The sequence below is a fragment of the Canis aureus genome, chromosome 2, assembly GCF_053574225.1.
Source record: "Canis aureus isolate CA01 chromosome 2, VMU_Caureus_v.1.0, whole genome shotgun sequence".
Taxonomy (NCBI): Eukaryota; Metazoa; Chordata; class Mammalia; order Carnivora; family Canidae; genus Canis; species Canis aureus.
The window spans coordinates 60,274,606-60,294,497 of NC_135612.1; the positions used below are offsets into that span (position 1 = coordinate 60,274,606).

General features: G+C 54.0%; 1 protein-coding gene and 1 long non-coding RNA gene across 2 annotated transcripts in view; both read left to right on the forward strand.

The window, feature by feature from the left end:
- SORCS2 (sortilin related VPS10 domain containing receptor 2) overlaps positions 1-19,892 on the forward strand; it is a 459,489-nt gene that overhangs the window by 186,468 nt on the left and 253,129 nt on the right. The gene's annotated exons all lie outside the window — the stretch shown is intronic.
- Positions 17,759-19,886, forward strand: LOC144299648 (uncharacterized). Its single transcript, XR_013366294.1, has 2 exons — positions 17,759-18,279; positions 19,305-19,886. It is a non-coding gene; the product is annotated as an uncharacterized LOC144299648 (long non-coding RNA).

Consider the following 19,892-nt stretch of genomic DNA (forward strand, 5'->3'; position numbering starts at 1 on the left):
GTGGGAGGTATGTGAGGGTCACTTAGAAAGCTCTATGAACTACTGCCACTCCAGCCAGGTCTTGCAAGAAGCAGCCTGAGTGTGGAGGCTCCCTGGTAATCCTGAATGTGAGGGCAGCCCCAGGATGGGCTGAGTTAGAACATTGCCTCTCAGGTTTCGCTGGGCACTCAGGTCTCCTGATCTGTATCTCTAACAGGGGTCTGGAGACCACACTGAGTCACCAGGGGTTTGGCCGCTTAGCAGTGAGGCTTAACATCCTGTGGTGGCTTCCCCAGGCACTTGGATAAGCCACACCCCCTGGCTCTTACCCCACTCCCCATCCTGGCTCCTCCTGCTCTCCCCCAGTTCCTCAGTCTTCAGCCAGCCTGATGCTGGAACCTTTGTCATGCCAAGCTGGGTCCATGTGAGGGGGCTGTGCCTGTTGGGGCTGGCTGCCTGGAGTGCACTTGGCACTGACCGTCAGGTCCTGGTCCCTTGTGGACATTTGGTCTCAGTCTGAGCCTCTGTTCTTCAAAGACACCACCCACCACTCAGTGGAAAGCAGCCCTCAGACATTCTTTTCACACCTCTCCTTGAGCATGGGAGTTCCTGTGTCTTTGTCCCCTTGCCCCCCCCCCCCCATCCAGAACATATGGTTATTGAAGATAGAGACTGGTAGGATCCATCTTGATGATCACTGGAGGCCTCGTGCCTATCACAGATCTGCCATAGGCTGGGCATCAGATGGATGGGCAGATGGATGATAAGTGGACAGATGGACATGTAGATGGATGGATGGACAGATGGATGGATGATAGGTGAACAGATGGACATGTGGATGGATGGACAGATGGATGATAAATGGACAGATGGACATGTGGATGAATGGATGGATAAATGGACATATGATGGATGGATGGATGGGTAAAGGTATGGTGATATGGTTCTTGGGAAATTAATGTGACCTAGAAAACTCTTAAGGCTCTGTGGGGCCATCCTAGAGAATGGTGTGGAGGCCAGGGGCCCAGAGTTGGTTCTGAGGCTGTCATGCAGAGTAGGAGGGGACTGGGAGCATCCTGAGCCAGGGAGAAAGTGGACCTTGGCCCACCTTTCTATGCCCAGGCTCGCTCTGCTGTCCCAGCCCCTGGGACTGCCTGTGGCCTCACACTGAGAGTGGCTGGGGCACAGCGATACGAAATGGCAGCCCCAGACCCATAGACCACGTGATACCGTGCCTGCACCGTCTCTGAAGCAGGATGGTATGAAGGCCATACCAGCCCTACTGTTCCCCTGGCGCATATGACTTTGGGTAGGACCTTCAGCCAGAGGTAACCTCAGGAATACTGGGATGGGCCTGGGTCTCAGCTTTTCTCCCAGAGTGACTTGGTGAAATCCCCTTCCTCTGGTTGTTCTCTTCCTTCTATCCCAAATTTAATCGTGAGATCTTTAGGGTATACAGGAATCCTAGAATGTTCTGGGTACTGTGTGTCAGAGATAATTTAGTGCTCACCAAATAATCCAAGCATCTCCTCTCTTCCCCGGCTTCCCTGGTAGTCATTTTCGTGTCATCTGGTTAGTGTGAGCCAGTGGATGGTGAACAGGAACAGGATGGGTGAAGCCCCTGAAATGTAGGGTATTAGCTGTTATCAGAGCAGAGCCTGGGCTGGCCCAATCCCGGGTCCCTCGCTGTCACAGATGTTAATTTTTACCTCCCTGGGATCTCTATCTCTTCAAGAAATGCACTGTTACAGATTCTGATCAAGCCCGGCTCTCTCCTTCCTCTTACCATCCCCCAGACCCCACCACCGCCCCTGCTCCCCGACAGGAGACCCCGTCATCTTGATATTGGTGTGGATCATCACGGAGTGTGCTTTATATGTTAAGTACACATGTGTGTGTCTGTCCACAATCAAAGTGTTCTGCTGTTTAGCATGTTTTAAATATTGATGTAAATGGCATCATGCCGCCGTTTGAAATTTGATTTATACTCCTAACTTGATTTTGATAATTTATTGGTGTAGCACAACGTAAGCCGGCCGATCTATGCATCCCCCTGCGTGAGAGCCTAAGAGCTTTTATCTTCCCAGATCTTGTTATTCCCATCAGAGCTGCAGTGAGCGTCCATACCTATCTCCAGCTTCCTCCACCCCTCCCTGTTGCCTGCTCTCTGTGGAATGATTCCCACCCCGCATCTCTAGAAGCTTCAGACTTCTTATGTCTGCACTCACTGCAGTCCAGTATTGTTTTATTTTGCATCTTTGTGATTCTTTGTTGAGACTGAACATACTTTCCTTTGTTTGTTGGCTATTCACATTTCCTCTCCTGGGATTTACCTGTTTGTACTTTACATCTTTTTCTTTTGGGTTGCTCAACTTTTTCTTAAACTCTGCATCTCTACTGCAAATAGCCCAGATGCTCGCCAAGACCCTTGATTTTAAGAGGCACATCCTCTGAGTGTGTCTTGAGCTCCCAGAATGTGCTGTTCATTCTTTCTCAACAGCTTCTTCTTCTTTTTTTTTTTTCATAAAATTTTATTTATTTGAGAAAGAGAGAGAGGGAGGGAGAGAACTCCAGTGGGAAGGAGAGGGAGAAGCAGACTCCCTATTGAGCAGAGAGCTCAACGTGGGGATTGATCCCAGGACCCTGGATCATAACCCAAGCTGAAGACAGATGTTTAACCTACTGAGTCACCCAGGCCCCCCTTTCCCAACAGCTTCTAAGAATGGTTCCTCTTACAAATGTTTTTTGTATTATTTTGTGTGCAATTTTTAGAAGAGTATTTCTGTGGGATGCTGTATTAGTCAGCGAGGGTGACTGTCATGCTGTTAACAAGTCCCTCCAAATGCAGTGGAATGGACTGCATACTTATTCTCACACCCCTGGGTCAACTGATTTGGCTGCCTTAGAGGGGTCATGTGTGGGCATCTCTGCTCAGGCTGCGGGCTGGCAGGCATGGGCTGCTGTATTTGTATTTCTTCTGGGACCCAAGCTAAGGGACAGAGGCCATCAGGACACATCCTTTGCATGCACCACACTATAGCTCAAGAACCACATTAACCGCACAAGCACATTTAAGGCCTCTGCTCACCTCACATTTGCTAGAATTCCATTGACCAAAGCAACTCACAGGATCCAACCCAACCCAACACCAATGGGGGAGGGGAAATGAGCAGTCACTGTTTGCTGAACGACAATTTAGGTGTCCCCCAGGTCAGAGGTATTTCCAGAAAATACATGTGGTCATATAAGTTTGGTAAACATTCTTAGGTTGCAAATCAACCAAGTTTCTTTGCGGTAGGACTTTGGGAGCCTCTGACACAGAACGCACATCATACGTCTCCAGGAGAAGCTTGGGCTTCATTTCTCCATCTCATCTGAGACCATAATCTTTCATTTTGATTTTATTTGAATGTTATTTCATGTTATATTTAAATTAAATTGGGACTGCTGGGTGGATCAGCGGTTGAGTATCTGCCCTCGGCCCAGGGCATGATCCTGGAGTCCCGGGGTTAAGTCCCTCATCGGACTCCCCACAGGGAGCCTGCTTCTCCCTCTGCCTGTGTCTCTGCCTCTCTCTGTGTCTCTCATGAATAAATAAATAACAATCTTTTAAAAAATAAATTTAAATTAAATTAATTTTAATTCTACTTTACTGATACATTTTAATATTTATGTATTATTTTATTTTTGTTCTGCTGAGCATTTCCCAGGATTGCTTTCCTTGGAACACACTTTGGGAAGCTCCGTTTCATAGATTTTGTATTCTGAGAGAGCTGGCATTTGAGATTTTTCAGATCACTTCTGTTTATGTATCACGTTACTGTGTTATTATGCCATCCTATTTAAAATCAGATTTGGTTCTGTGGTCCTATGATGTCTCCCCCTCCCCCCATCTCTCCATTTTTAATAGATTAGAATTTTAGCATTCCGAGTTGTAAATGCAGGGTCTGAGGAGCTTGAGCAGTGAACCACAGCCATCCAAGGAGCACTCAATGAGCGCTAAATCTAAGCAAAATCAGGTCCTTCCCTGTAGAGGTGGATGACATCCAGGGATGGGGACATCCACTTGGCTTAACCGACCTAGGACGAGGTGGACAGAGACGGTGTGCAGAGCAAATCCCAAGCAGTCCCTTGGGGCCCCGAGTGCCAGGGCAAACAAAGACCCGCTGTGCCCATATGGTCCTTCTAGGGCTCGTAGCTATGGTCTCCAGTGGGAGAATGACAAAGACAGGATGTGCTTTGCCCTTGGGCAGCCTGGGAAGAGTGGGGATTTTGGAGAGACAGTCTTAGACCTCAGTGGGCTTTACCTTGAGGTTAACCTCGGCCTGGCAGCTGCGTGGTCTGTGCCCCACAGAGATCACACATCTGTTTGGGTTCCAAGACTTCCCTGCCTCGCATCCTCTCATATTCTGAGCAGGAGATGGTGACAGTGCAGACCTCACAGGCTGTTATGGCAAGGATGGCAGCTAATGTGTGGACTGCCATCCACAGTCTTGGCACTTAGTAGGTGTCAGACCTGCTTCTTTCTTCTCTGGGGAGCTTTTTATCCCTCCCCGGCTGGCCTCTCTCCTCATTTGCTTCAGCATCACCATGGAGGTCTGAGTTTGATTTAATCAAGACCCAGAGCAGATAGGGATCAAGGCAGGCGCTGACTTAAAAGCTTTCAGGGTTTGAGTCTATTCAATAAATAATTCGATTTGAATCAACAGTTTGATGAGGTCAGGCTCTGAGGCCTTGCGGTGCCTGTAAAATACTCTGGAACAAGATTCAGGGTGGCTGGAAGGTCATGGGATGTTTGAGGAAATCCCTCAGCATCCCAGCCCCCAAGCGTCTTCTCCCTCCCTCTGCCTTCGCCCAGATCCTGGGTCCCCCTGTTCCACACCTCCCCAGGACTCCTCCCAGCTGGCAGTGACTGTCTTCTCTGCCTCCTGGCCATCCCTCTTCCTTCCTCCCCTCTTAGCCTCTTCCCTTGCTTCCTCCATCTCCCCCCACCATCCATCCACTCGTCCATCCATCTCCCTTTTATGTGTCTATGCTGCATTTATTGATCTATCCATCCTCTGCATGTCCACACCCTGTCCACCCACCAATCCCCACACCCATCCATTCATCCATCCATGTATCCTCTATCCTCATGTGTCCATCTCCTGTCTACCTACCAACCCCCATCCATCCATCTTCCATCCTCCTATGTATCCATCTCCTGTCTACCCACAAACTTTCCATCCATCCTTCCATCCATCCATGTATCCTCCACCCTCCCCGTATCTATCCCCTGTCTACTCATCACCCCATCCATCATCCATCCATCCTTCCATCCCCCCATATATCCATCTCCTGTCTACCCACCAGACCCTATACATCCAGGCATCCATCTATCCATCCCTCTATCCATCCATCTGTCCTCCAACCTCCTTCATACATCCCCTGTCCACCCACCAACCCTCCAATCCCCCCATCCTTCCATCCATCTTCCATTCCCCATGTATCCATTCCCTGTCCACTAATCTCCCCATCCTCACTTTCAGCCATCCAGGCTCTGGGTTTGAAGGAAGGCATGGTCAATGACCCCCAAGACAGTTCAGTAAAGAGTATAGCCAAGCAAGTCACCCAGGGTGATGGTGTGTTATCTGAATATTGATGAAGCTGAGAGAACCAGGGAAGTGCTAGGTGCCTGCACTCAGTTGAGTAGAGGGAGTGGTAATCAAGGAGGACTTTCTGGAGGAACATCCCGTCCTCGGACACCACCCCAGTGTCCCTTTTCTTCTAGGGCAGTTCTCCCTGCATGGCATCTCCTGTGGGATTGTGGCCACTGCAGGCCTCTCCTGTGTTTATCCCCCGCATCCCCAGCATCCATCCTGCCAAGTTCTGTCCACATGCAGCACATCCCAGCAACCCTTCGGCCACCTGAGGCTGCAGTAGGGAAGTACAGCTGCTGACCCTGGCAGGTGACAGAAACATTCTCCAGCCTAGGCAGGCCCGAGTCCAACTGCTGGGCAGGGCCTGCCTTCTGGGAGCCACATTCCATCTGGGCTCACCCCTCGTCCTTCATCCTTCGTGTGTTTTCCTAATCCCCCTCTCTCCTGCGTCCTGCTCCTGCGCCCCCCTCCCTGCAGGCTGGGAAGGCCAGCCCCAGGCTCTGGAAGAGTTCAGGGCAATGGCAGATGTGAGCAGAAAGTACACAGGTCCTCGGCTTCTCTGGGAGGGCTCCGGGCAGAGCATTTGTTGTGAGTGGAGCTCTTGCAGCATGACTACTGACCGCCAGGCCATGGAGGCCTCCCTGTACATGTGAGCCCATGTCACAGCCTCCCAGTCCCTCCGATCCTCTCGGGTACATTTTTGAGAAATGGGGACAGGCGTTCAATGGGGAAAGGCAGCCTGTGAATTTTGGGTCATGATCTGATTCTTGGGCCTGCATGTAGCCAAGGGCCATCTCTTTGGTCCTCAGGATACTCACAGATTCTCCCTCTAGGGCACTCCCCCAGCCCCATCAGCAAAGGGCTTCCGTGGCCTCCTCTCCCTGGCCTCCCTGTACTCAGATGTCCCATCCCCAGTTGGGCCAGGCATCTCCCCTGGGCTCTCCCAGACGCTCTCCCACGGCCTGCTGCTCATCTCCACTTGGAATCAGGATTCTTGTGTTCTCCACCTGGTGGAGCAGACCCAGGCCCCAGGGTTCACTGAGCGGGATCAGCGCCCACGAAGCACTGTGTGTGAGTTCTGTAGTAGCCACTTCACATTCCCTTAAACAGGAGGCTGTGTGATGCCATCGACCCTCTGAAAGATGTTCCTGAGGGGCGCCTGGATGGCTCAGTGGGTTAAGCATGTGCCCTTGGCTCTGTCATGATCCCAGGGTCCTGGGATCGGATCCCACGTGGGGCTCTCTGCTCAGCAGGAAGTCTGCCTCTCCCTCTCCCTCTGTCCTTCCCCTTGCTCTCTCTGTCTCTCTCTCTCTCTTAAATAAATAAAGAAGACCTTTAAAAAGAAAAAAAAAAGATGTTTTTGATAAGGATGTTGCTAAATTCCTCTCTAGAAAATTCTCCCTAAAAACACCTTTTAAAAATTATAATACATAATTATCATAGAAACTTTGGAAACCATAACCTCCAGGAGGCATGAAGACAGTCCCCACCAACCCACCTTATGCAATTACATCCATTAATATTGGAGATGGATAGTCTCACTAGTCTTTTTAAGATGCAAATATATACGTGTTTTATAAATTTTAGATCCCAATTTAATGTGATGTATTAAACATTTTCCCATGCTCCTACATATTTTCTTTTTTTTTTCCTACATATTTTCAAACTGCTGCTTTTTAGTGGCCATAGAACAAACCCTCAGCCGAAGGAGATATTATTATTTATTTAACCAAATCCTTGATTTCAGACATCGGCATCATTTTCCATTTCCAGCAGCCTAAAGATGTAAAGCAGGCTGCGGTGAGCGGCCTCGTCCATGAGTTATTCCCAAGCCTTTGATGATTTTCATAGGATAAACTCAAGCACGGGCTTCCTTTCGTGCCCGCGGGATTACAGGGTGTTGGGATTTCAGCGTGTGTTTGAGCGTGGATGTCTGTCTCGGAGGCTGTTATTGGTGACATGGGGGAAGCGGGAGAGGAATCAAAGCACCACTTAGGCAGGAGGATGGGAGAGAAATGCCTGGAGAGCCGCCTCCTGTCCTGGCACAAACGCACCTCAGCTGAGGAAGCCGTGGGGACAAGGCAAGGGTGCGCCCTTGTCCTGCACACCCCACGCATGGGTGGCGGCCTCTGACCTTGACCCACCCGAGCCCGGTCACTTCCCAGGAGCTTCCTGAGGTCCTGCGATGTGTCAGGCACTGTGCTAGGCACCGGAGACTCAGAACAAATGCAACACAGGCACCTGCCATGTGGACGTCACCGAGAGTGGGAGAACAGAGACCCCAGAGTGGTGCCCCCCGGCATGTGAAGTGCTGGAGGCATGGCTGAGCCTCGGGCTGTAGTCCCTGGGCTTCCTGGACGTGCTGGGACCTCGGAAACAGGTTCTGAAGGATGAGTAGAAGTTCGCCCGGCAGCAAAGGGGCAGTGACACAGGGGACAGGAGTGGCAGGCAGCGTTGTAGAGGCTGGGGGATGCCCAGGGTTGGGGAGAGCCCCCTGGAAGTAGCCAGGAGGGCACACCTCACACATTCATTTTCTTTTGCTGCTGTAACAAATCATCACCAACCTGGTGGCTTAAGACAAGGCAGATTTATTACCATGCAGTTCTTCTTCTTTTTTTTTTTTTAAATAGCAAACTTTGAGTTTTTTTTAAAAAGATTTTATTTATTTATTTATAGAGACACAGAGAGGGAATGAGAGGCAGAGACACAGGCAGAGGGAGAAGCAGGTTCCATGCAGGGAGCCCGATGCGGGACTCGATCCCGGATCTCCAGGATCACGCCCCGGGCTGCGGGCGGTGCCAAACTGCTGAGCCACCGGGGCTGCCCTATCATGCAGTTCTGGAGGGCGGAAGTCTGGTGTGGGTCCCACTGGCTAAAACCAAGCATTCCCTCCCTGAGACTTCAGGGGAGAGTCATCATCCTGGCCTTCTGCAGCAGCTGGAGGCCATCTGCACGCCTTGGCTGGCGGCCCCTCCTCCGTCCTCCCTGCCGCCGGCATGGCCTCTCTCAGACCTGTGTTTTGTGTTCTGTCTCTTTCTCTGACCGTAGCTTGGGCAGGTCCTCCCTTTCAAGGAGTCATGGAATTACATCAGGCTCACGGGAGAATCCAAGATCATGTCCCCATCTCAAAGTTCTTGACGTCATCATGTCAGCAAAGTCCGATTTGCCCATAAGGTAGCATTTGCTCAAGTTCTGGGCTTTAGGATGTGGATGTGCTTGGGGGTCCATTTTTCTGTGCACCACACTGGGCATGAAGGCCCCTTAGATGGTCTCTGGTCAGTTGAAAGCCTGACTGGGACAGCTTGATGGCCACAAGATACAAAGACACATTTTCAGATCATTGAATTCTAGAAATATTTCATGAGCACCCTCTTTGTACCAGCCCTTTGCCATGCCGTAGGATTGGCTGTGAATGTCAGGGAGGGAGGGACTGATGAGAGGACCAGCATCTATGGTTGAAGATCCCACAGGAGAGGGCAACTGGCCATTTCAGAGGAGGTGATATCTGAATCGGGCTTTGAAGGATGAATAGTTTTCCAGGCAGATAGGCAGGGGAACATTCTAGACAGAGAATACATTTTCTGTGGAAACACGGAAGCATGAACCAGCCTGGTGGGAGGAATCTTAAGAAGTTGGGAGTGGCTCACCCATGGGGTGGTCAGAGGATGATGGGAGGCTGGTTGGGGGGCCAGTGAGGGTTGGACCAAGGAGCCCTGTATGCATGAACAAGAGGATCAAGCTCTGTCCTAGAGGCACTGGGGAGCTTTGCATGGGGTTGTCGATCAGACCCAGCAGCTGGCTGCAGCATTGGCGGGGCCGTGGGAGGACAGTCGCATGGTTTAGGGAGGCCAGCTAGCAGAGCGGAACACAGAGCGGGGAAGACCCTGGGACTCCAAAGCCTCGTCCCTCCTTGCCTCCCGGGACCCAGTTCCTGGGAGGGGGGCTGAGACTGGGGCAGGCGCAGTTCTTTCCCCCACTCGTTTCCTGCACCCCTCTCCCCCCGCCCCACCCCGCCCCTGCCTTTCCCTGTGGTCTACAGAACAGCAGAGCTGGATCCCGTGCCCTTTGCATTAAAATCGCACCCTGCCCTGGAGATTTATTGCATTTTAATAAAACTCTCTGAGTGGGAAACATATGAAAACACTATCTTTGTTTTCTATTATGTAATAAACCTCGCTTGAGTGTGCTTTGAAGGATGGAGCCATAAACCTGTTTACAGGGCCAGTGGCATCCAGGGAACCTGCTGGTGGTCGAGTGACATCATGGGGTTCTCCAGCTCGGCCATTTATTAGCGGGTGCCGGGGATAGTCCGTCCACTTCTCTGAGCCCTGGTGTCCTCGTCAGCAACAAAGGAACTGCCAGATCCAGCACAATCCTCTTGGCAAAGTTTGCTGAGCATTCAGGTCCGAGATGTAGCTGTTTTTATTTTGCTATGAATGTTACTTTGTTTGGAGGTAAACCCGAATATAAATTTGTTATATTCAGTATAACAAATTTATATTCGGGAGAATTAGAGGCACCCTAATTCTGGATGTCCCAGCTCTGCCATTTACCCACGAGCCTGGGCAGGTCACTCGCCGTGTCTGAGCCTCTTTGCCCACCTATAAAATGGGACTGTTTGCTCCCAGCTGAATTTCAGGCTCAGGGTCCCCACGTAATCAGATGTGAGTGAGCGGGACGCTTCCTGATGTGAAACATCGTTACTCCTCCCTCCTGCCCCCTCCCTCCTGCCCCTCTCTCCCCCCCCTCTCTCTTCAGCATGTTTTTTCTGACCACTTAACACATTCTGGATGTGCTCCTTGGCTCTGGGAGCTCAGAACTGATTGAGAGAGACTCCCGGCCTCTGCCCTCACGGAGCTCCTGTGCTCACAGGCAGGCACACTGGGGCCAAGTGATGCCATAAGGTGATGTATGAACTGTGCCTCAAGGAGGGAGCGTGTGGGAGCGTGCAGGATGGGAGTGAAGCTAGCTGAGGGCTTACCCCGGCCTTCCTGGAGGAGGAGGCACACAACCTGATTGTGTTCAGGATGAACCCAAATTAGTGAACAGTTAGGGGGAGTGTTTCAGACACAGCGATGAGGACCCACGCCAAGTCTTGACAAGGGGAGAATTTGAGAAATGGGGCGGGGGGGCATTGAGTGGAGGGAGGCCGCAGATTAGAGGCCACTATCTCCACTCCGTCAGGAACCTTCTAAAAATGACATCATGTCTCAAAGAAGTCTCGCTTAGAAATCTGGGGAGCTGGCCGCCATACCCTCTGCAGGATCAACCATGAAGGAGCATGGTGGTGCTATGTCGGTGAGCTCTCACTGCGTGACAGACTTCCCCCACGATTAGTGGCTTAAAACCACCTTTCATTTAGTGTGTGATTCTGTGGCTCAGTAATGTGGGCTGGACTCAGAAGGGTTCACCCTCTGCTCTTGGCCGGGTTCCCTCGCACATCTGTGGTTAGCAGCCGGTCATCTAGGTGGCCTGCTTCGGGGGCTTGGCTGCTGTGCTTGGGCTGGTGGGGGCAGCTGGGCCGCTTGTCTCACATCTTGCGGCAGGCGAACCCTCGCTTAGACACATGGCAGCTGGGCAGAGATTCTAGAATGAATGGAAATACATAGGCCTGGGAATCCCAGAACATCATATCTGTACATTCTGTCGATCAAAGTAAGTCACAGGATCGACCTCCACTCAGGGGTTAGGGACATCACTCCACTTCTTGATGGGGGGACCTTTGCAAAGAGGCATGGAGAAAAGGACGGGACTGCTGCACCCATTGATGGGCACAGGAGGCTCAGTTGTGGGGAGAGAAGGATGAGGGAGGCATGAAGGCTGTTTCCAGACTGCTGGGCATTGCCTGGGGTTCAGGAAGGACGGCTAGGCGGCCCAGAGCTACAGACACTGGGGTATCTGCAAAGACTGTGTGAGCCGTGCTGGGGATGAAGGGGGCAAGGGCCAGGGGACACTGTGGCTTCTGAAGTCACAGCAGCAGCATCTCTTGGGAGGGAGAGGGCAGCTTCAGGGGGACTTGGGAGCTGTGTGGTCCTGGGCTTCTTCTCAGACCTCTGTTGTCACAGCCTCCAGCCCCATGCCCTGTGGCCTCCTTGATGGGCAGCCCGCCCCCTGCTGCAGGAGGGGCTGGTGGCCTCCCGGGTCTCCCGCCGATGCCTACCATCACTCCTGTTAGGTTTTGCTCTCCTCTGGGTCTCCTTCCAGTTCTCTCGTGTGCCCGGGGCACCCTGCCTCTGCTCTGCTCCTTTGCTTGTCTCCATGGTAGGTGTTTGCATTTAAAATTCTACCTGGGACCCCACAAGGGCTGTTGGTGTGTGGAGGGCCCCAGGCTCCCCTGTGTCAGAAGGAGCAGCCCCCCGCCCCCACCCCTTGTGCCACCATGTCCTGCACTTCCAAGAGACTCCTGCTCTCACAGCTTCTCTGTCACATCCTCTCTTCTCCTGAGGACAACATGATAGGTGGTGGAGAGCACAGGCTTTTCAGAGTGATGCAGAGTCCCTCCTGGCTCTGTCTTATTTGCTGTGTGGCCCTGGGAAAGTCACTCCCCCTCTCTGAGTCCAGGTTAGCTCAGCATCTGTCAGATGTGGATAACAGTGTCGCCTGGGTTGGCGGGTCCAAGGACCCAGTGATGGATGTATACAACAGGCACCTGGCTTCCAGGAAGCATCAGGGAATGTGGCTGTCACTGTCACCACCCTTCTGAGGCAGCCCTGCTGCCCTTGGTGATGGAACCGGAGGCTGGGGTCACAGAATCTGGCCTGAGTCCCTCTGTGCAGTGAATGTGGTCTCCAAGCCACAAGCAGCGACATTCTCCACTGGGTACTGGGGACATCAGCATGACTGTGCCACAGGCCTGGCCCTCAGGAGGTTGGAGGAGGCTCTGTCAGCATCTCCTGTCTCCTCCCAGGTGATGGTCAGGGCTGCCACTGCCTCTCTCCTGGATGCCACGCCAGACCCCGATGCACCAGGGTCAGGTCAGAGCCACCTTCTCAGAGCCACCGTCCAGACAGCCTCGAGTCATGAGCACTGTGTGTTAGATGCAGTTTCTCTGTGCTGTTTTCTCTGTTGTGTTTATCATAATCTCCCAGGATTTAAATGCAATGTTTGTAATGCTATTATTTTAATCAAGTTCTCATTTCCAAACCTTGGTATTGTTTCTTCACATAGGGCGAGGGAGCCATCTCCTTGTGTGGGGCCTCGCTCTTGCAGGCCTAGGACACAGCCTGGGGCACAGGAAGTCTGCCCGTGGAGTCGAGAGCAGAGTCTGGATACTGTGTTTGGCTGCTCTTTGAGCTGCTCTGGAGGGCGTGGGGCTGGGGTAGGTCTGCTTCCTGCCTGGGACCAGATAGGACCAGAGCCCACCCCTCCCCAGGGCCTGGCGTGTCTTTAGGCAGCGTCAGTGCTCAGGAGACCCAAGCTGGCTTCTCCGGGGTGTCAGGCTTTCTTCAGCTTCTGGAATTCTGGAGCTTTAGGAATAGTAGTGACGTGCTGGTAAATGTTCAACAGCCAGCACCCCAGGAAAGAAACCCTAATGTGTAGTGCTTACCAATGTCCATGGTATAAATCCTCCCACCGCAGCCAGTCCCAAACTATAATGGAGTTTGGGGGAGATGCACATTGTTGGCTGTAGCTAGCTCAGCCAGCAATGCGCTCAGCCTGGTTGGCTATAGCTCACCAGGTGTGAGCTGGTGGGAGCTGAGCCAGAGTGAGCCGGCATGAGCTGGTGGGAGCTGGTGGGAGCTGATGGGAGCTGGCATGAACTGGTGTGAGCTGGTGGGCACTGGTGTGAGTTGGCATGAGCTGATGTGAGCCAGTGTGAGCCAGAGTGAGCCAGCATGAACTGCTGTGAACTGGCATGAGCTGATGTGAGCTGGCATGGGAGCTGGTGTGAGCTGATGTGAGCCAGTGTGAGCTGGCATGAGCTGGTATGAGCCGATGTGAGCTGGTATGAGCTGATGTGAGCTGATATGAGCCGGTGTGAGCCAGAGTGAGCCAGCATGAGTTGGCATGAGTTGATGTAAGCTGATGTGAGCCAAAGTGAGCTGGTGTGAGCTGGTGTGAGCCAGAGAAAGCTGATGTAAGCTGGCATGAGCTGGTGCCAACACACCATTGTTCAGGAAGGTTCCTGAGTCTTCCAGCCTTCCAGGAATGGGCAGGTCTATGAGCAGCCGTCTGGAAGGTAGCTGCTGGCCAGCAGAATGATTGGGATGTCAGCAGCTTTTTCCAGGAGACATGGCCACTAGTAACCGTGGCACCTCACGTTTTTCCTGGCCGTGTGTGAGGAGGAGGTTTGGGGCCGGAGATGTCAGACAGCTGTCTATTCCTCTTCCAAACAATGAGATAATTATCGCAGCTCCCTTGGCAAACCCCGTGAAGCAGAAGCACCAGGGTGGAAGGGTTGGGAACCTAGGAGATACAGGCCTGAATGCCAGGTGCCCCAAGATGTCTGTGCCTTTGGCTCTCTTGGCTTCACCGTCTTTGTCTGCCCAGGTGGACGCTAAGCCCTGCCTCCTGGCTGTGAAATCTGGGTCTGCCCTCTGAGTCAGCTGGGGAAGCAGAGGCTCAAAGATCCAGCGGCTTGCTCCATGTGGCCCAGCACATGAGTGGCACCCCCTCATGGTGGCAGGACTGTGGTCCCAGTAGGGCTGGCTTTTCCCAGGAGGGTCAGCAGGAGAGGGACAAGGGACTGCTGCTTCATGGTCACTCTGGCGTGGGGGTGGGGGTGCTGGGAAGGGCGCTGTGTCTGCAAGCCCTGGCAAGTCTGCTTAGCACGCCGTCACACAGATAGGCTTCCACTTGCCCCAGGCAGTCAGGCCAATGTGCGTGGGAACCAGCACATCCCTCCAGGTGGGAGGATCTTGGATCCCGGGGCCCGCACTCCCCCAGGCTGCCATGCTAAACACCGCCTGGTGGGGTTGGCTCTGTCCTGGGACAGCTGCCAATGGCTCTGGTCCCCCAGTGGGGTGTGGGGCCAGAAGGCGGGTGGAGCAGACCCCGTCCTTCCCCTGACCTTGGCCCCCTGGTGGGCTGAGCTCAGGGACTGGCCCTAGGACCCTGGGGTCGGCAGTGGGCAGGTCAAGGTGGAGCCCCTTCCCCCACCCCCACCCTGGCCTGGATTCCAGAGGCTGCAAGTGACCCTCTGGTGCTCCCTGCATTCCTGCACACTCCTGGGTGTCGGATTCTTCCGCACTGAAGTTTCGCGCAGATGGCACAGCACGTGAGAGCCTTGTGTTTAGGTTCAGCTGGATGCCCCCCACCACCTCTGGTTGGAGGTGGCTGTGGAGTCCCACAGGAAGGGCCCGCCAGGAAGCCCCCACCCGAGGTGTTGGTGGCATTGAAACAAGAGACCCTGCCCAAGGCGTTCTCTACTTTCTGCTGGTGGTTTAGCCACCGAGTTGCTGCCCCGGGAGGCCTAGACCTGGGAAGCTGGTGCGGGAGGGAGATTGTCCCACCACTTTAGGGGGAAACAACTGCACAGTGAGTCCAGTGCCCTCTGGGCTTGGAGGAGACAGGAGGCCAGCAGAGGCCACATGCCGGTGGCCCACGGGCAGGCCGAACCTTCAGGCATGCTTTATGTGGCCAGAAGGGACTTGAAGATGGTCTTACTGGGCTGCCAGCAAGGAAGAATTTTGAGCTCTCCCTGGAGCAGCCTGGCGTTCTGGCCTTGGGAGCAAGGAGAGGGAGGGGTGGTAGTGGGCCACCTTGTCCGAGGGCCACCGCGCTATCCACCATGAGGGCCCAGTGTTGGTCGTCATGCCCCACCCCGGGCCCTGGGGCGCTGGTGCTGGGCTCCCACTGAGCCTAGCGTCTTGCTGTCGCAGGAGGGAAGCAGGCGTCCAGGAGGGGCGGCCCTGTGCTGCAGAGTCAGGCCTGGAGCTCCAGCCTCCAGACGCAAACCCCTTGGCCTTCCCCCAGGGACTGGGGAGCTGCAAGTGTGTGCTCTTGTGCCCTGATGCCATGCTATCCATGGTGGGTCTTTTCAGGAGGAATCACACTTCGGACTCCCCGGTGGTGGAGGCTGCTGCACTGGGCCGCAGACCCCCCAGGACCATCAGGGAGCTGCAGTGCTGTGCCAGGGCTCATGTTTATCTTGGGAAGACGTCTTTGCGTCCAGGCCTGCCAGCCACACTGGAGACAACTTTCCCACAGTCAGTGAGCACAGGATTGGCTCCTGGGGCTGCCCAGTGGCCCCCAGCCAGGTGGAGAAGCCAGGACGGCTGGGCTGGGCTCACCAGCCGGGGATTTGCGTCCAGCTCTGGAAACAACCTTCCCAGCCCATGCCCCTGATCCGAGGGCAGCTCTTGGGCTCAGTTACTAAGCACCATGTTTTCCAAGTGTTGTAAGAGCTACTTCGTGGAGGGAACCCCCAGAACTGCTTCAAATAGAGAAGGGAAGATCCCTTCTCTCCCTCTCTCTTCTTCTCCACTACCCTGCACCCTGCATCTATCAGATTCTCAACCTCATAATATAGATATAACTGAGCAGACAGGTGCTTATGGGTCATCTGGCCAATGGGCTCTTCAGGGCCACCTGGTGAACCCAAGCCCTCGAGGGCTCCCTCTGGGTGGTTGCCTTCAGCCATATTTCCAGGGTTCTCTGAGCTACAGGAAGCAGCACACGCTCAGCTCAGGGAGGGGCTGGTGTCCTCGGATCGACAGGACAGCACAGGTGTTCTGCAGCTGTGTGTGCCTGGCACGGGGGCAGGCTCCGACATGGTTACCTCACTTCGTCCTCAGACAGCTTTCATGGGAGGGGGTACCTTCATTATCCACATTATATTCACAGGGCAACTGGAGCTCAGAGTTGTTAAGTAACTTGGCCACAGTCATGCAGCTGTGAGTGGCAAAGCCTGGCACATTCGAGCTATGCTTTCTGCTCTGCTGCATGGTTCCCAGGACTCCCTGTCTCTTCCAGAAAGGTCCCACTGTGCGGCGTCAGGCTGGGGCCCTGTTAACAGTGAGGACTCGGTGAATCTGGCGTGTTTCAGATCAATGGGGTGGTGAGGGCAGCCTTCCTGGGGAAGGCCATGGAAGCTGGGCTGTGCAGACAGCCATGCAGAAGGAGGTCGTGTTGGTGGCAGGAGCTAGGAAGGGGCCTTTTCTGGGTCTGGTGTGATGAGTGTGATGAGTATCTGACAGTGGCTGCCTCCAGGATAGCTCCCTTGTGCTAAAGCCTGGGTTTGGGGACTTTTCGATGCCCCGAGGAGAATGCTGGTACAGTTTGAGTCTCGAGGGTGCAGTGTAGTGGGCATGCAGTAGTATTTCCCTCTTGCCGAAGAGAGAACAAAGCCTTGTCTGGGCAGGGAGCAGGCCCCTGCACGTGTCTGCGTCATCAGGTGTGGCTGGTGGCTTCTCACTCCATCACTTGCATTGGAGCCAGACCCTAAATGTAAGCTGGAGCTTGGGACTCCCAGCAACACCCTGTCTGTCTGTCCCTCTCTGGGCCACAGAGCTCTGGCACATCTGGAGCCTGCCGGCCTGGGCATCTTGCACATACATTCCCTCCTGACCAGTGTCAGATGTTCCAGCTGGGAGCAAAGTAGAAAAAACAGTCCTGGCCTCCTGCCCCCTGGGATGTACCTGCTTGTGCGGCTCCAGGAGGGGCCGGAATGCCTGAGTGGGGCAGCAGTGGGGTGAGGGGGGCCCAACACCCGGAATGTGCCCATAACTCCAGAACGGGTGTGATGCTGCCTTGGACTGCTGACCACCATGGTGGGGGAAGAGTCCAGAGGCCACAGAGAAGGGCACGGGTGCAATGGCCCTGGGGACTGCCTGCGTGGCACTCTGGGGAGGCAGTGGCTGCCTCGCACCCCCAGGCCCAGGCCAGCTGAGCTGTGCGTCCTTGGTGTAGTCCATCTGGACGTGGCTTTGCCTTGAGCCTGAAGGATATTAGCACAGCATCTGGGGGAAGGCATTTGGAACTAAGTGGAGCCAATTGGCCTTCCTTTATTGAGGGATGGAGTGTCCGTGTTGTGTTCCTGGGAGGTCTGGCCTTGGCTGGGCCTTCTCAGGAACATCTGACTCTACAGAGGTGTCCAGGCCTGGTGGTCCCTGCCTATGTGCTGGAGGGAGATTGAGGCTGAAGATGATGTCACATAGAGCCAGCAGTCACATTAGAACACTCATGGGGCCGTGTTCTAAGCCAGCTGTGTCCGAGGAGATGGGAACAGTGGGGGCCTTGCCCTGCGAGGCTTCCTGACACACACGGGAGAGGAGCATGGGCGCGAGTAATGCGTGAAATCAGTGTGCTCTGTAGTGGCAGCGGCTGAGGGAGGAAGATAAGCCAGGAGCAGCGCGGGCAGTATCAGGGCGGTGACCTGGGGACAGTTCTGCAGGAGGCACCGTCCCTCACCTCAGAGCAGTTGGGGTGAGGCTGGGCTGGGAGGGGTGGAGGAGGCAGGTCCAGGGCCTGGAGCAAGGGTTTCCACTTGCAGAAGCTATTTGCGGGTTGTTGGGCCCTTTTGCGGCCGAGACTGAGAAGGCAGAGAAGGGAGAGAGGCAGGGCTCACTATTCTCAGCACCAGGCTGGGCTGGAGTTGGGATTGGGGCCCACCCCTGGCCAGCTGTTGACTTTGCGTGATAGTTTCCATGAAGATGTGAGTGTGTGCACGCACAGTGACACGCCCGCAGTCCGCATGCCCATGCCTGGAGGTTTGGGTGAGGTGAGTGGTCCCCAATGCCCTCCACTCGCCCACGGAGGCCTGTTCCTGGGGTGTCCTGCCGCTCTCCCGGGGCCTCAGCTCCAGCTAGTGGACCAGCCTGGTTCGCCAGTCTAGAAGGAATTTGGGGAGGGAAGCACATGGAAATGGCGGAGCAGTTAAGATGCTCACCTGGGGAAGGCTAGTTAATCAGCCGTGTCGGGCCCAGAAATCACAGTGTGTCTTAAGAGGAAGATCTGCAAAAACCAAACCAAACCATGAAAATGAATTCGAAAAGGTGGGCTGGAGACGCAGAAGGAAAGATGTTGGGTGGGGGAGGGTTTGTACAGGGCCCTCACTGACGGTGTGCGTACTGAGCTGAGCTGTGCCCTCCACACATGGTCATGCATCCTGCTGCGGACCCCAGGAGGTGGGGATCGTCCTGTTTACAATGAGGAAGACGAGGCTGAGACCACGGAGCAGTGGCGTCAGGACTTGAACTCTGGCCTCTTGGGTGCAGCAGGTGGGAGGGTTAGGAGCACAGGCCCTGGGTCCCGTTCTTGCCTGGATTTGACTCCTGGCTTTATTGCCAGCTGGTCCTGTGACCAGTTGCTGAGCCTCTTTGGCCTCTGTTTCCACCTCTGTGAAATGGAATGATAATGACGCCTGCCTCGGGGTGGTCGTGGGGGTAAGGAGTGATGCCAAGCAGAGGTCTTGGGGAGTGCCTGATAGGGGCAGGGTGGAAGCCCTCGGTGGGTGACCAGTGGCCACTGTCCCAGTTCCCAGGGCATATGCTGTATTCACATGTGCTCGGGAAGCTTTTCTAGGCTTTCTTCCCAGCGTAGGGGAGATTATTTGCCTTGGGCCTGAAGGATATTTGCACAGCATCCTGGAGGATTTCCTGCCTGGAGGTCCAAGAGAAAGTCAAGGAAGAAGGAAAGACTGGGCTGTGTGGGTCTCCCCTGCGTGCCTTCCCTGGGCTCAGGCTGCGTGTGTTCCTGCCATGGGAAGGTGGCTGCCCACTGTGACTCCTCTTCTGCATTTTCCAGGAGAGCCCTGAATTTGTATGCATGAAGCCTTTGCAAAAGAGGGACGTTACTGGGTATGGTGACATCTGGTGCAACGTTTCCACTGATATATCACTTCTCTTCTAGGATGAGTCTCAAACGAGAAACAACCAAATATATTTCTTCCCCCAAACCCTTTCCACGCTGATTGGGAGGGGAAAGCCTGAAGCTTGCCCTCTGTAGGTTTCCCTCAAACTTAGGATGACACTTGGAGCTGGAGGACACCCAGCACCCACCTGGCAGAGGCTCAGGCACCTCCCTGGGGCAGGCGCCACCTTGGGGTAGGGCAGGTGATGATACAGGCATGCCACGGTGGTTTGGTTTTGTTTTCAGTTTCTCAGATTTTTTTTTTTTTTAGATTTTATTTATTTATTCATGAGAGACACAAGGAGCGAGGCAGAGACACAGGCAGAGGGAGAAGCAGGCTCCTAGCAGGAAGCCCGATGTGGGACTTGATCCCAGGACCCCAGGATCACGACCTGAGCTGAAAGCAGATGATCAACCACTGAGCCATCCATGTGTCCCTCTCTGATTGTTTTATTAATGAAGTTTTTTTTTTTTTTTTTTTTT